The sequence below is a fragment of the Chinchilla lanigera genome, unplaced genomic scaffold, assembly GCF_000276665.1.
Source record: "Chinchilla lanigera isolate Chin_1 unplaced genomic scaffold, ChiLan1.0 scaffold00037, whole genome shotgun sequence".
Lineage (NCBI taxonomy): Eukaryota > Metazoa > Chordata > Mammalia > Rodentia > Chinchillidae > Chinchilla > Chinchilla lanigera.
In genome coordinates, this window is record NW_004955438.1 from 19745127 (window position 1) to 19761983 (window position 16857).

The 16857-nt window shown below is 45.8% G+C and overlaps 1 long non-coding RNA gene across 4 annotated transcripts in view; it reads left to right on the forward strand.

Annotated features, from left to right (window-relative positions):
* The window catches only part of LOC102026799, a 32512-nt gene extending 16260 nt beyond the window's left edge, over positions 1-16252 (forward strand). The window contains exons 1-4 of one of the 4 annotated variants that reach the window (XR_261949.1): positions 1320-1365; positions 9883-10003; positions 12397-12483; positions 15176-16252. This is a non-coding gene — a long non-coding RNA (uncharacterized LOC102026799). The other 3 variants (XR_261948.1, XR_261950.1, XR_001235120.1) reach the window with 3 other exon arrangements.
* Positions 16253-16857: the final 605 nt, after the last annotated feature.

Consider the following 16857-nt stretch of genomic DNA (forward strand, 5'->3'; position numbering starts at 1 on the left):
CACAGCTCTTCCCCAGTCTCCTCCAGGCTTGGGCCTGTCTGGAACTGGGGTGGATGGAGAAGAAAAAGGATGCTGAAAGGCAGGCAGAGAGGGGCGGATTTCCCACATCCTGGTGAAGGAGGGGTGCATATGTGCTGGGATGGTGTCCTTGATCTCTGATGTCTTTGAGGCTCTCTTTCCTCTACCAGGGCAGTTTGGGGTCACTGCAAGTGTCAAGGGGATTACAGTGGCTTCAAGACTTGTCTTCCCATTCGAAAACTCTACCCAGGTTTCCTGGGAGTCCTGTCTTGCTCTTCTTCGTATTCACCTGGTGCCTTTGAGGTTGGCACTTTAATAACATTTATTACCTAATAAATGTTAAACTCAGCCAAGAAACTAATATGTGCTCAGGCAATGCAAGTTCATTATTTAATTGAGCATGTACCAATTCCTCAATTTTGTTGGGGAAAAAAAAGGAAGACTAGAATATTAGAGTAAATGGAAAGAAACTTTAGAGATCATCATATTGTAGACTTGCTCAGATGCCAGCTAAAATTTTCTAGTGGTCAGGCTAGTCTTCCCAGCAGACAAACTCCATGAGTCAGAAGGATATAGGTTTCAATAGAATTTAATAAGGTCAAATTTAGTCCTTAAAAATAATGTTTTATTCTCTCTACCAAAGCTATCACATGGTAAAGAAATATAGTATCACGTGACACAGTACTAAATAAAAATAAATAAAATTGATAAATTTTATAAAAAAAGAATCACAATGGAATCTACCTTTAACTTCATAAAATATGGAAAATGCTCAAAGTGTTTTTGAAAAATTATTAGAAAACACCAGTTTGATAATATCCCCTTCAGCATAATATTCATAAATATGAGGAAAATACAATTAGCTGAAAAATTATAAATAGCAATTATAATAATTTGATTGAATAGTCAAGGGAACAGTACCATAATATTATAAAGAATGACATTTTGGAAAACACTTTCAGAGTTTATACATCTGTATTTTCACACACAATGGCTGGACATCAACCTTTGCTACTGGAGCTTTGTTTCATTTCTTCCAAAAATGAAACAGAGGTTGAGTGAAGTAATTTGCTAGGAGTCCTATGGCAAAGAGAGGCAGCACTGAGCCTCTGAGCGAGTTTTCTTTTCAGGTCTAGCCTCTGGGGATCAGCTGCTGTTTGTCCTTAAACTGCACAATGGTCCATTAGTACCTGGGAGCCAGAGAGAATTCTGAGGCTGTTGAGTTTGAGAATTCTATCTATATTTCTGTTGCTTCTCAAGGAAGTAAATGTTTTCCCAGAATCCCACTGACCACAGTATGTCACATGACCACACCACTGCAAAGGAAACTGGGAAAGTGTGCCTCAGGTCAGTTACAGTTAAACCCCCCAACTGGCCTACTGCCAACCAAGATTGGTGCCCTCTGGGGGACATTGCTGTCTCAAAAAAACTGCAGCCTGTTAGCAAGAAGATGGTGAATGTTGGTTGGGCAGATAACTGCCCTTGACTCCCACAGATAGTCCTGGTTCCTGATCTATAGGATTCCCAGTTCCTTACAAGAGATTTTCCATGAGGTACATTCTTGAAACAAAATTATGACTTAAGTAGGAACTGTAGGAAAAGTTACTTTGGAAGCCATCATAAAAGAGCCTTTATTGTTTACTAATTTGGTGTTTCTAGCAAACATTTACCAAGTACTATAGTGAGCATGTCCGTGCATTTCCCACATTTCCCAGTTTGCTTATTGAATTTGACCTTGCTGAGCTTCCTTCCTATAGACTCATAGGCTCAAGTAGAGACTCAGTTCAGAGACCCACTCTCCACTGAGTCTTATCTGATCTGATGATCACCTGTGTCCCTCTGGTCATGCTAGGTGTTCCTTCTCTGTTCTCTGAGTCCACAAGTCCCTTTCCTCCTCCCTTCCCTCCATCCTTTCTTCCCTCTCTCTCTCATCCCTTTATAAATATCAAAATATGTTTTATGTCTTTCTCCTCTCCTGCCCATCTCCCATAGCTTTGGGTACCAGCCTCTCACCTGGGGGTCACCCCATCGGGATTTGGTGTGTGTCTCCTATGTTGGATAACGCTATCCCAGCATCAGTACAGAGTTTGCCTCCAAATCCTCATACTGGGTTTGTCTGTCTGCTTCACAGTGTGACTTTCTTACCGCTCAGGAAGCCCCAGGAAGAGGAAGTTATGGAGATGAAAAGGCAAGCCAGGGTGTCCAGGCCCAAGCCAGGCCAGCTGACCCCAGGGGTAGAGGACTGATGGGTAACCTGGTTTGTCTTATATGGATGGCCATCACCATCCATCACGACTGGTCCACGCGTGGAGCTGTGTGTCCAGCTGCATGGCTCTCCTCTGGACACTCCCACATCCTGGCCTGCCTCCTCTCCACGTCGTCTGCCCCCAGCTGCTGTGGCATCTTTCCCTGTTACCCACTGCCATGCTCCACAGCCCAGGGTTGAGTGGCAGCTCCGTTCGGAGAGCAGGCGCTGTGCAAGCCAAGCAAGCCCCGCAGCTGGTGCCTTAGGCAGTAGCGTCCCTATCCCTGGGGATCTGGGGCTCTACACTGCGGCCATCCCAACCACTCCTCTGTGGGCGGAGAGGGCCGGGCCGCCCAGCCCTGACCAGATGTTCGCGGAAGTTGCCAGGCTGCAGCGAAGAAAATCGCCATTATTTTAGTGAAGGTGCATTAAGTAATGAACCCTCTTTCTCAAGGTTTGGTTTACAAAAAGGCTCAGATCAAGGGTGACTTGGGGACCCCATGGTGTGGGTCCCAGGGCAGGGGTCAGGATCTGCAGAGCTGGGCTCCGGGGCTTGTTTTGCGTCTGACTTCTAGAAAGATCCTTTCACCCATCTGCGATCTATGCCCTTTCCTGTTTGACAAACTAGAAAATCTGTAGACTCTGCTTTTAAAAATAGGGGGAGTAAAACCCCAATGCTAAAGTCTTCTCATCCCAAAATACAACTTTAGAGCCAGGCAAGGTAGTCCTGGTACACAAATGTAATCCCAACACCCAGGGAGGCTGAGGCAGGAAGGTTGTGAATTTAAACTTAGTCTGGGCAGCTTCAGGATTTAGCAAAATTTTAAAATAAAAAAAGAGCTAGGGATACAGCTCAGTGCAAAGGCCCTGGGTTCAATTTTTAGCACAAGAGAAAACAAATCACGCAGCCCTGTAGGTCACTGGAGTTCCGAGGAGCTAAAAGGCAGCGTCCAGGGCTCCATGTGCACAGGTTGCACCAAGGCTTAGAGAACAAAGCCAGCGACACGCCGGTCCGGTCCGACCCTACAGTGGCAGCCCTCAGCCTCCAGCCGAGCCGCCCGCCGCCCAGGCTCCGATGCCTCAGCCCGCGCTGCAAGGTGCAGACCTGCGAGGGAAGAGGCTGGGTGTGAACAGCTCAGGGTGAAACTTGAAAAGGGCTGGGCTGAAACTCGAAACAAGATGCGCTGACTGCGTCCTGGCCCCGAGGAAGCCGTGGGCAGCCCGGCCTTCCAGCCGGGTCTGGGGGCCCAGGCCAGCGCCTTTGATGTGGGAGCTGCCAGGGCCTGCTCAGCAGTTTCTGACGGTTTCAGCCCCGAATCAGAAAAGCTCAGGCCAGATTTCACGTGAAGCGTGCAGCTCCCAAGAAAGCCCAGCTCAAAGCGAAACACGGGGCAGTGAGAATTCACACAGCCCGAAACCAAAGTGGGGAAGCGAAGACATTTTGCGAATGCCCTCCAGGCCCTCCAGCTCAGCAGTCCCGCCTGCAGGAGGAACTAACGACCTGTCAGCCACGAATGGCTGTGCAAGTCCCGGTGAGCTCGAAGCCAGGAACACAAGGGTCTCAGAGGCCTGGGCTGGAATCCTGCACCTGACAGTCAGTGCTGTGCACCTTCAAGGTAGCAGCTGAACGTCTCTGACCTGGAGTGTACTGATGAGCCACAGATAACAGAACCTGCTCTGCAAGCCTGTTCCTCCAGCGAACAACAGTAGAGATTGTTGCTGAACTTTCTGCCACTCTGCTTTGTGAATTGTAGTCCGTGCTCTTTTCAACCCTTTGTAGGCACTATCTCCCCTGTGCCGTTGGTATCTTTAGTTTTAAAAACAGATCTATTGAGCTGGGTGTGGTGCTGCATGCCTGTAATCCCAGTGCTCAGGAGGCTGAGGCAGGAGAACCAGTACAAGCCAGAGGCCAGCCTGAGCTCCATAGTGAGTTCAAGGCCAGCCTGAACTACACAGTAAGACCCTGTCTCAAAAAACAAAGAGAAACAAAGATCCACTGAACTATAATTTACATAGCATAACATTCACCTGTTTCAAGGGTGCCAGCTTTATTCTTTTCAGTTTTTTGAGACAGTCACTCTCACTAACTGGCTGCCTGTCAACCTCAATAACCCCAGAAAAAAATAAAATAAAAAGCCCTCAGGTAGCAGCCAGTTCCGCAGCAATGGCCACTGCCTTCCCTTTCCTCTAAGAGCTCCGGGCTGAACAGACCAGGACCGAGGCCTCTGGGGCTTCCTGCTTGCACTCCATGCACAGTTCTGGGAGTCTCCAACTCAACACCAGAAGCGAAGGTGGGGGCTGCTCTCAAATGAGAGGGGTGCCTCGGCTGGACTCCCGTCTCCGGACTGCCTCTCCAATTCCCTCAGTAGAGGAGAACGGTTACATCCACGGCCGGGCTATCTCTTCCTGCGTGTGCTGTGAACTTGCGTCCGAATATGCCCTGCTGGCCAAAATTGGAAACAGCTTGTGAATGTTGAGAGTCCTGTTTGGAATCCTATCTGCTTGGATTCCTGACTTCATCACATACTCGCTGTCAGAAATTAACTGCTTTTTAGCTTCTTGGGTTTGCAGCTTTTCCCTAAGTTGAGCAAAAATGATGGTAGCACCAAGGCAGGCTGGCTGAGAGTCTGTCTAAGGAGTTGGCACATGCCGGTCCTGCAGGAGACTCTCAATAAAAGGAAGGCATTGCTGCGATGCGAACATTCTCTCCCATCTCTGGCCCTCGCTGTGGGAAGTTTGCCTGCACACCATGTATGCAAAACACCCCATGTGTTTGATGTGGGCACCGGGGTCTGCGACCAACAGTGATTTAAAAAGCAGGTGTTATTAACCTTCTAAATACTGCAAACCAGCCGTGATGTCATGTAGGACCAACAGTGGATGGGCAGCCTCCTTCCTGTTTAGAGATACTTATTTTGAAGCACTAGGAGAGGCTGTTTGTGTTTTAAGAGAATTGAGAGCAATTTACCTTATGAGGATCCGGTGGCAGCCTGGAATAGAGACAGAAAAGCAAGCACAGGGCCCAGACCTGGTGCCGAGCACACATTCATGGTGGGCAGGCTCCACGTCTGAGCCCAGAGTTCTGGGTGGACTAAGAATGCTCAGGTGCACCTGCCCCGTCCTGGGAAGACCCTGGGAGGAGCAACATGGCCACATGTTGGTGACCCCAGCTGGGGAAGCTCAGGCACAAGAGCGAGCAGACACTGGCAGGGTGTTGTACAGGGACGTGATGGGCTTCAGTCTGCAGTGCCTCCTCCCATATCTCCATGAAGGAGGGGATTCCCAAGTCCCAGAGATGAGGACCACCAAGAAGGAACCCCAGACAAAGGCTCAAAGGGTGCCAGCTCTCGAGACTTGGAGAACCCATGGGAGAACTGCACATCCCTTGGTGGATGAGGGGGAGCCACACCAGTGCATGCATCTGCCGATGAGAGGCTGAGGACGGACGCCGTGAACCTGCAGGTCAAGATTGAAGTGGCCCTGAAGTCAGAAGACTGGCTACGTGCTCTCCTCCACTATGCCCTGGCCCCAAGTGTCTCTGTACTGTGTGCTCCAGAGGTAGGAGCCCAGGCCGTTCGTCTCTGGGAAAGCAGAACAAGAAGGTGCCATGTGGATGAACCCCAGGAGAACTGACCAGGGTCTGCAAAAGCTTCCTGGATGCCAAGGGGAGTCACCACACACAGCTTAGAGCCAGCTACTACCCAGTTTGACCCCAAACTCGATCCTATTGAGACCCTGGCCAGGCAATGGTGGGAAGCTTCCTATCATCAAGAATACTGACCGGCCCAGCATCAAAGGCCCGTAGGTACTGAAATACACCGTGAAGCCAAGTTGCCTCCTGCCTTGAAGGAAAGCGTTTGCCAGGCTTTCCTGCCCCACAGATCCCCAGCACTGGCCATTGTCCATGGGCAGCACTATCCACTGGGGGTTTGAAGAAATCGGGAGCTGCAGATTCGAAGTCAGAAAGGAAAATGAGACAATGCGGGAACAGAAGGTGATTATACAATTCAGAGAGCTAAAAGAAGATGCAGCCTCTATTGAAAAGAATAGGATGTACTAAAGGAAAACACTTAAAGCAAAAGAAAAATATCCCAGGGACTGAAAGCTGGGTTAGAACTTAACATTTGAATTGTGTACTTAAAAGTGTGTATGAGAGTGAATTTTATGTATATTTCATTAATGTCAAAAATGTAAAAAGTATGGTAATAGCTACAGTACACACTGTTGATCCTGTGTATATGAAATATGTACTCTATATACTCCATAATTATTTTAGTAGTTACAATGTATTTAGGTATACATGCACTATAAATATTAAGATACATATTTACACATATAGATATATACTATATATGTGCATATACATATATATACACACACTGTAACTACTATGATACCATATATACTGTAAATATACAGTATAGGTATGTATGTACTGTAACTACTAAAATAGTACTTATAAAATGCATCCTGAGTGTGCATGTATATATACATATGTTTAGTATGTATGTGTGTGTATCCTATGCATGTGGGATGTGTAAGAAACCCCCTTCAAATTAACAGTATGAAGAAAAATAATTGAATAAAATGTGTAACCGACACTTCATAAAAGAAAATACACAACTGGCAAATCAGAACATGAAAAAATATTTAACTTTATTAATTGGCAGGAAAATACAAATAGAAACCACAACAAAATACCATTATACATCCATCAAAATGGTTAGAAATGAAAAGACTGACAATATTAAATGTTGGCAAGGATAAGGAATAACTAGAAGCTTCCTTTACTGCTAAGGGCAGTTTCTGAAAACATTATAAATTCACCACCTTTTGACTTAGAAATTTCACTCATAAAAATTTACACAATTGGAAAGAATTTTTACAAAATAATTGCACAGAACATTCATAACAGCCTTATTGACAATAATTACAAAGTGGAAACAACCCAGGAGTCTACTAAAAGGGCACTGGAAGTAAGTGTGCCAGCACATGGCCCTAATCCAACCAGTCTAGGAGGCTGAGACAGGAGGATCTTGAATTCAAGCCCAATCTGGTCAATTTAGAGATTCAGCAAGAGCCTGTCTCAAAATAAAAAATAAGAAAAAATTAGAAGGGGTATATCTCAGTGGAAAAGCCTTCGGTTCAATTCCTAGTACCAGATGCTCACACATGTGCACACACACACACACACACACACACACACACACATGCACACACAGGATAAATCAAACAGCACTGTGTTTTGAAATATGACTCTCAAAAGCAAGAGGCAGCATACCACTGGTGCTGGCAACAGCTCAGATAAGTGTGAGAAATGCACGCGATAACTCAGCAGGATACAGAAAACACGCTACATGGTTTCTTTTCTCCAGTCCTACAACATGCAAAACACGCATATAACAGGGAACTCAGAGCAGTGGTTGCTGGGAGGACAGTTCAGCGGCTAGAAGCAGCTGGAGGGACCCCCAGGTGCCCCAGATGTCCGCGTCTTAGCCTTTAGTTACACGGCATGAGCGTGGGCCAAAACTCACCGAGTGACGATGAAGACTTGTGTGCTTCAATGAATGTTAATTTTACCTTAAACAAAAAATATGTTTCCACAGTAACTATGATTTTTTAAAGAGAATAGTAAGAAACGAAAAAAGAACAATAGCAAAATACCAACAACATAGACAAAGACAAAACGAAGAAAACATAATAAAAATGATGCAGGGTTTCAGAACAAAATGATAGGAGTTAACAGTGGCTGTTATATTACATATTGTTATCTTCAACAAAGTTGCTCAGATTAGCAGATGTAAGAATGCAAGACTGAATCAGACCACTAAAGAGAAAAGACAGAGGAATGAAAAATGTCAAAACAATCTTAATAATTTCTTGAAAGTCCTGTAAAATGAGTGGGACCAAGCGACAACTGTCGAGCAGTGGAGATGAAGGGAAGTTCTGTAACCCTTTCAGAAGTTAGCACAAGCTGGAGACAGTCACTTTCTTGTGCCCTGGAACGTCAGGGGAGCTGGAAGATTGTAGCTCAGAGTCTTTAGGGTGCACGCAATGTTGGTCCACCCTGGGATTCTATAGCCAAGGAAGGTCAGGTACAGACATTCGGGGAGAGTTCCTGGGTACTTTCTCCTGAGAGGGCAGAGGATTGAGAACCCAAAGGAAGGGTGATACCTGGGGACAGGGAGACCAGGAAGCAGGGACATAGGTCCAGCACAGAAGTGAAGCAAAGGGAATTCTACGGTCAGAAAGAAAGGAAGCTGCAGAGCGATCCCTGTGGTTTGCAGAAAAATAGGATCAAGCCAAAGCAGAGATTTAGAAAACTAAAGAAAGGATGTTTCCTAAAAAAAACCAGAGCCCATAGATGGTCTGATTCTCCAACTGCTTCAGGAGGAGCATATGTATAACCGTTGGGATGAGTCAGTGATAGGGATCCAAAACACAACAGTGACAATTTAGAATAGGGAAAGACAATTTAGACTAAAGTCACCAAACACTTGGGGACTCAGCCAGGACAACTTGGCATGGTCTTCACAAAAAATTTCACATACAATTTGATCAGTATTGAGAGGATAGAGAAAGGTGAAATCCATTAATCATGTGATAGGGAGCATAAAAATATTTCTGCCTTCATATCACAGGAAGTTAATAGGTAATGTGTAAAATAAACACTATATATGTAGCTGTGTAAGAGGGTTATTATAAACATAGAGAAGTAAATAAATAAAACAGCTAAACATTTGAAGGTATTTTCTCCCAGGAGTTAGTAACAGAGTGAGGATAGAGTTCATGGAATTTTTCTTTTCTGTATTAAGACCTTCTTAGGCCTATTTGAGTTTTAAGACATGTATGTATGCATGCATGCATGTGTGTGTAGATAATAAAGAAGAGATAGAGATAGATAGATAGATAGATAGATAGATATAGATAGATAGATAGATAGTTAATAGATAGGAAGAAAAAGAAAGAGAAAGAAAGAAAGAAAGAAAGAAAGAAAGATAGATAGATAGATAGATAGATAGATAGATAGATAATCCCAACCTGTAATTCTATGCCCAACTGCCAATCTACAATCGTTTGGGGGTATCACATAAGGACGTTTGAGAAATACCTTTTGTGTCATTTCTGTAGGAATGACAGGAGATTGTCCACACAGTCTGATAGACACTGACAGGTGTAGGATAGATAGCTAGGTAAATAGACAGATAGAGGTAGATAGATGTAGATTGATAAAATGTTGGATTTTTAAAGGGTGTAGTTTAGTGACATGCAGGGTGGCATGAAAATCCATCAACCCCCTGTCCTGTGAGGTTAGAGAGAGCTCCCAGAAGACTCTTGTGCTGAACCAATGCCTGAAGAAGCATGTAGTGTTGGGTGGGGCAGGACAGTGAAGGGGAGCATGGAGGTGTGATGCTAGTGCCTGGATCCTTCTTTGGTGCTTTCCCTTGTCCTTTTTCTCCCAGCATCCATGAACTTCCTTCCACCTTGATGTTTCTGCCGTGGATCCAGCTGACTATGGACTAAAACCACCGAAACTGTGAGACAAGTTAAAGTTCTCCTTCCTCAGACTGTGAGTGTCACAGACACTTTCTTTCAACATGCTTGTTTCCTTCCATCAGGGAAACCACTGGATGCCAAGGAATCAGCTGCAGAAAGGGCTGAGCTCAGGGTGGCTGGGATGGAGAGGACCGGATGAGAGGCAGCACAGAGAAAGATGGAAGAGCACCTCACCTGCTCAAGGTAAGCAAGCTCTGTGGTATGAAGCGAAGGCAGACATTTTTCTGCTGTCATCCACTGTGGAATCTTGAGAGGTACAGGTCTTACCCCTGTGGGCTGCAGCAGCTGTCCAGGCCAGACCTCAGTGATCCTGCAGTTTTGAAAGCTCACTCTTTCGGTTTCTGTGTCAGGGAATAGCCATAGCTTAGCAACACCACATCAACACCTAGAACCTCAAATGTCACTTCCCTTCCAGGGGCATCACCTTCCTCCTTGGTAACTGGAAATTCAGACATACAGATAACCAGGAGTGGGGCAACTCACCCCTAGGGGTGATACCTAATTCCTTGCCAACTCAATCCCTTCATAGGGTTAGTCACTCTTCAGAGTATGGCTCCTAAAAACATCCACCCTCACAGATTGCCAGGCACACTTTATTTAAGGCGGCCGGCAATTCCATCATCAGGATGTGGGAACATCCACACACAAAACTGTGGCCGGTTTGTCTGAGGGCAGGGGTGCCTTTGACAGAATGGCTGCAGCCTGCTGCTAACATTTGGTGATCTTACTGCAGAATTAGCAGTGATAAGTCATAGGTGGACACCGTAAAGCCATTCAGGCATAACCATGTCATGTGTACATTACCCTATACCTTGAGAAGCGGTTTCCATACAATGCAGCTCCTGGAAGGCAGTGTAGCTCCTGCATACATCCTGGGAAGGTAAAGAGGTGGTCGACATCAAGTACGGGGCACAGCTCAGTGTAGACTCAGCTCCACTAGACAGCTGTGTGCACTGATGATAGCACATCTCAATCTTACAGTAATGACACTGTAGTTTTAGTTTCTTTTATTTAGAGAGAGAAAACAGAAGACCAAAGATGCCAGGTAAACCACCCATCACTTTAGCTGGGCTGTGGCTTCATCCAGAATCTCTGGATTGTATTCTTTCCCTGTGCCACATGCTCCAAACGTTTTCATTCTTCTACCCTAAATGAGTTTTTAGACCAGGTTACAATCCCTAAAGTGGATTCAAGCCATGTGTCAAGAATAGACAGCAACTACTACATGTCGGGTATCATATTGGTGTTTGCAAATGTTAACTTCCGCAACTCTTGCACAGCGCATGGCATCACCATTGTCTTTATTCCTGTTTATTAGCGTAGGAACCGGAGGCACAGAGAGGTTGGATAGCTTGCCCAAGGTCGCACAGCTAATTAGTGACCCAGCTCACAACTGAACCAAACCACCTGGCAGCTCTGCAGTCCACAGGGCTACTAAGCAATCAGAAACCAGTACCACACCCTCTCCACCTGCTTCTTTCCTAGCAAAGAATCCCTTCAGCAGCATAAAACTCTTTCCATTTGTTCCTGCCATTTCCTCAGCATAGACTCAAAGATGATTCCCTATATTTTCTTCCTAGTGATACCTGTAGCTGCATTAGTTTCCTATGAGTTACTGATGTAACAAATTTCCATCACCTTAGGGGCTGACATAACACAGTATAGTCTCTTAAAGAGACCAATACAGGTTTGGTTTTGTTGGGTTAAAATCAAAGCGTCGACAGGGCTGCCTTCCTTCCTAGAGATTCTAGGATCAAATTAATTGCCATGTCCTTTCAGCTTCCAGGGATCTCCAGCATCCACTGCCACATGCTCTCTTACTTCCACATCCACAGCCAGCCATCCGATGAGGTTGTGTGTTGTTCTGTGTCTCAGTCTTTCCCCCAGCCCTTAAAGGAACCTCCGTCTCTAAAGATTCAGACCAAATCCTGATCTGGGACATTGCGGGAAGGTCTCTCAGCTTGGAATCCATATTCTTAATCATAGCTGTAAAGTTGCTCTTGCCAGCTAAGGAAATACCATCGTAGATGACAGGGAGGAGGATAAGAACATCTTTGGGAATTTGTCATTTTTCCTACCTTGCTACTCAAAACACAGGGTCAGTGATGGGCATGGGACTCCCTGATTTTAACTTCTGGTAAAAGCACCTTTCACAAGACCTAGCTAGGAAACTCAACCCGTCACTACTGAAAGTGTTCATGGACATTAATTCCAACAACATCTAAATATTTGTCCCATAGGGCTTATTATCATCTCTACTATCCATTTAACACCATTATCAGCGTTAATATTATTACTGTTTTTAATTTGCATCTGTGCAAACATTTTTTTGCATGTGTTGTTTAATGGGACAAGATGAAGCTCTTTGTGTAAGATGGACTTTGCAAGCTTCAAATTTCTGCACAAACATGAGTCCTGCTTAGAGATTGTTTGCTGGTGTGCTTGGTGCTCCCAGATGCCCATAAACAAATGCAGAGCTGCACAGAAAACATCCCTTTTGCTATGACTTCAGTGGAACAGAAAGATCTGAACTTAATTTAAGCTTAAGAAATGTTGATGATTTTACTGCTTTCCAGATTCATAAAGCTACTGGACTTTGCTGAAGAATGAATCACTTAGGATGAAGCTGCCACTCGAGGACAGATTCCTGGATGAGCGTGATGGTGAGGAAGAGCCCGTCACTCTTGAGGGGTGAGGTGACTTGGGCTGCTCTGTTCTCCACGTGCAGACCTGGGCACAGACAGACTGAGGAGTGAGATGCAGCTGGTCTGTCTTTCTGTACAGTGAGAAGAGGTTGTCCTCTTGGGCTCAGCACATGTGACCAACCGTACGATTTCAGGGACCTCCTTCTGTGTCCTTGGGCTCAGTCTCAACAGTCCTACTGTTGAGCAAGATGGAGTCTAAACATCCTCGTGCCCTACATCTGTCCTGCTTTCCATAGCACAGTCATCAGGGAAGCTCGGCTTTTGCCTTGAGCTGCTGGCTGGCCTCAGGTACACCACTCAATTAACAGGTGACTTTGGTGTCCCTTTGACAAAAGCTTCTCCAATTTCAATGCTCTGTGCATATCCTGGAGATAGTAGGAAAAGGCAGATTCCCCTTCAGTGGACCCAGGCTTCTACATTTCTGGCAGGTGCCGGGAGACACTGCTGGAGGAAGGATCACACTGTGAGCTATGGCCATTTCCACGCTGCCAGGCACAGAATGTCCAGGCCCCTGCCCACTCCTTGGTCTCCCTTCCCTGGAATTTGCTCACATGGACCAGGTGTGGGCTCTCGGGTTCAGATTTTTCAGAATTCTTTGAAAGGCTGGGAGAGGAGCACAAGCAGGATCTGCTCAAGTGAAGAGGTGGGCTCTACCTTCCGCACTTTGTGGGAGTCAGGGCAGACTGGAGCCAGGACTTCCTGCAGAGCCTGTCCTGCTGCTGTCCCTCACTCCTGCTACTCTCTTGCTGCTGGACGGCAAGCAGCTCCAGGTTCACAGGTCTCCAACCCCAGGTGACAAATCCCAGGCCTGGGACAGCCATTTGCAAAGTGCATGTGTATAGATGAAACAGAGGGGTTAAAATTAAGCCCTGTGGTCAGCAGGCACTTTCTGTCCTGTGCATAAGGTTGGAGAGGGAGGAGAGACTGGCTCCCTGGAGAATGGGTGTGGCAGCCTCTGCCTGTATGTGTGTGCATCACAGACCTTCTAGAGCAGCACCTGGAATGCTCCTGGGTCAGGCACATGGTGATGGTTCTGGGCAGCGTCCTTTGTGCCCCTTCCACCTGTTTCCCTACAATCCAGGTGCATCTGCCCTCTGCACCTGGGCCTGTGTTCCCAGCAGCAGAGCTGACACAGGGGCTGCCTGCAGCCTGCCTGGCTCGGATCTGACTTCCTGTGCTATTGTGCGTGATTGCCCAGCTCACCCACCCGGCACCTTCCAGGGGGCTTTACTTTGCACGACAGACAGGTTTTCCTCCTTTACACTGGTGCAAGAGCAAAACTGACTTAGGAGAAAGAGTGCACAAAGTTGGTTTAAAAATTTTTTTTTGGTTTTAGTGGTTCTGAGAATTGAACCCAAGGCCTCTCACATGCTAGGCAGGTGCTCTACCACTGAAATATACCCCAGCCCCTGCACTTGAGATTTGTATTTGGCTCTTCCTGGGGCCAGTGCTAACTTTTCTCAGATGCTGGACCGAGGCAGTGATCCCAGCTCCCAGTTGGCTCCAAGGTCAAAAAGTCGAGTCACCAGCATACCAGTGTGTGCCATGGGGCTAAGCCAGGATCTTTTGTAGGGTAGACACATTACATGCATTTTGCAGACAATATTTTGACCTGGCATCCAGCTTGCCAGAATATAGTCTTGTTGTAAGTCAAGGTGCAGATCTATTATTTATAGGAAGGCTAGGCTTAGTATTCAGGTATGTCAACCTTCAGAGGCTACTATGTCACTTTGAGATCTTGGCAAAGCCTCCCAAGTTTCCATCCATAGCCTGAGACATGGACTGCTGGGAGGGATAAAGGATACCACAGGGGCACAGTGGGCCTGGCATGAGGCATGAGGTATGAGGTGACCCCTTGGTCTAGTGTAGGAGCTTCTATTTAGACCTGGCCCTTGTGTCCCCCATCTTGAATTCTGACCATGCTAGGAGGCTCATATTGCTGGTTTATGTATATTTTACCCTCTTATCAACTCCGTGGCTGAAAGACTTCAGGCCCTTGTGGGGGGGCATCAAATCCATGGCTTTCATAAGCACTAACATCCCCATTTAAAATGGGAAACAATTTGACTGTCTCTGTTGTTGCTGCCGTAAATCCTATTGGATTCACATCAAACGGGACAAACTTCAAATTTCTCCCACAAGACCTCTGTTGGGATTGCATCCCATTCAGCAACCCCCTCAGTGGAAAATGGACTTCAAAATTGTGTATACTGCATCGTGACGCTGAATATTTTAAAACTTGAACGCATAATAAAAAAAAAAAAAAAGAAAACTTGGCACAGGGCAAGCAAACTCTGTACTGACCTACATCAACAAATGACATCAACTCCGCTCCTCCCAGAGAGCAAGATCGCTCTTCCGATAGAGCACTCCCGTGCTCTCATACATTGTAGCAGCAGAGGGAAGAGCTCCGGCCCATCCTGCTAGCTCTTCTGTGACTTTTCTATACCACTTTCTCACACTGCAGCCTACAAAATGAGATTACAAGAACTTGAATGGAGTTAGGCGCTTGAAGACCGTACGTGTGTGATTTAGCAATTGGTAAATTAGAAAAAAGGAGGGGTTTTTACATTTACAAATTTTGAAATGGACATCATCAGATTATGCTGAAAGTACGCAGTAAAACACACCCTGTGATTTGAACCCCCAGGTAATCTTCTCACAGATGAAACGGCTCACCTCGCATTAGTGACACCACTGAACGCTGTGTTATCACCCGTCAATTGCCGTCACGCCTCTTATATTCTGCAACATTGCCAAATTCCACTTTTGTTAAAAGTTATCACATTGTCAATTTTTCTAATCTAATTCTTAATCTTGGAAATGTGCCCTGATTTCTGTTGCACTCAAGCCAGTAATAAGATATTGTTTTCCTGTTTTATTATCGATTTTCCACCCTCATTATAGTGTCCTCATTTATTACTGTTTATGGTTCCTAATATGCATCTTGACGTACAGGGCAGATAATGTAAAACTCAGGGAAAGCATGTTGGAAATTCACAAGGACTGTGGGTTGTTATCCTGGGTCCCTTCCTCATAAAGAACTAAGATATAACACAGTGGCTCCTTGTTCAGGTTTTCATCATTGAAAGGTTCCACCCCAGCACCTTGTGTCACAGACTTAGAGGTGGTGACAGGAAAGAGATCCAGCTGTGACTCACAGACCCCAGGGTCCAAGGGGCCACAGATAAGCACAGCTCTGAGTCTCTAGGGCTACAAACAACCAGTATGTGCGTCTTTGGAGAAGACTACATCTTTCACATTTATCAGCTCATGCGATCGTTACAGGAGCTCAGGGAGATAGAAAGACCCTTATATTAACCCTGTGTGCCAGAAAAGCAAGCTGGTAAGAATCAAAAAGACATATTATGGAGTTTGATATTTGACCAGGGCTCTGGTGTTGAAGGGCAGAGGCTCCCTCACCCTCTAGCTGATGAGGGAGAAGAGTGGGGAGCGGGCAGGACTCCCTGCAGGGGGCCGGAAGGGCTCAGCAGAGCTCTGGACTTCACTGAGCATCTGGCCCCTCGGGCATTGCAGACTCAGGAACCCCTTGCCCAGCCAGGCCCCGTGCATGCAGGAAAAACCCGCAGGAGCAGGAGCTGAGCCAGACCATCCCGGAGTTTCAGCTGAGTGCCTGCTTGTGTTTAATTACCTTCATTTCACAGATTAGGAATCCGATATTCAGAGTATAAATAACCTCCAAAGTATATTCTCAATGGATTTTATGGTAATAAAGGAAACATTAAGAAGTTTGGCAATAGGTCATTCTGTTTATAGATGGACATAGATAGATAGATAGATAGATAGATAGATAGATAGATAGATAGATAGATATAGGTACAGGTATAGATATAGAGATATGAATCATGTCTCTTTACATATGTATATAATTAATTTTATATATAACCTATATGTACATTTGCAGATACAAATGGTCTTCTAGATGGTCATGCAGATATAGATAAAAGTAGGGTTATATCTGGTTATGTTTTTACCTTTGTGTTGGGGAATATAACACACACATTGAGGAGGTGACCAGGGACAGAGCATACATACTGCAAATATTTAGCTTAATGTAATTTCCTGAATCCATAGCAGCCACATAACTCTCACCCAGCTGAGGAAGCCTTCGTCACCCATGCCTTGGAATCCCCCGGACCCCTCAGCGGACCATCATAGCTGACCACCATAGCTGACCACTCCTCACTTGTCACAGCCCTGGGCAGGGTGACCGTCTCCATTCCTGCTTCAAACCCATGACATCGCCCAGCGTAGACTGTCAGCTCTAGTTCCTGTCACCCAGGATTTTGTTTGTGAGCCTCAAGCTCATGG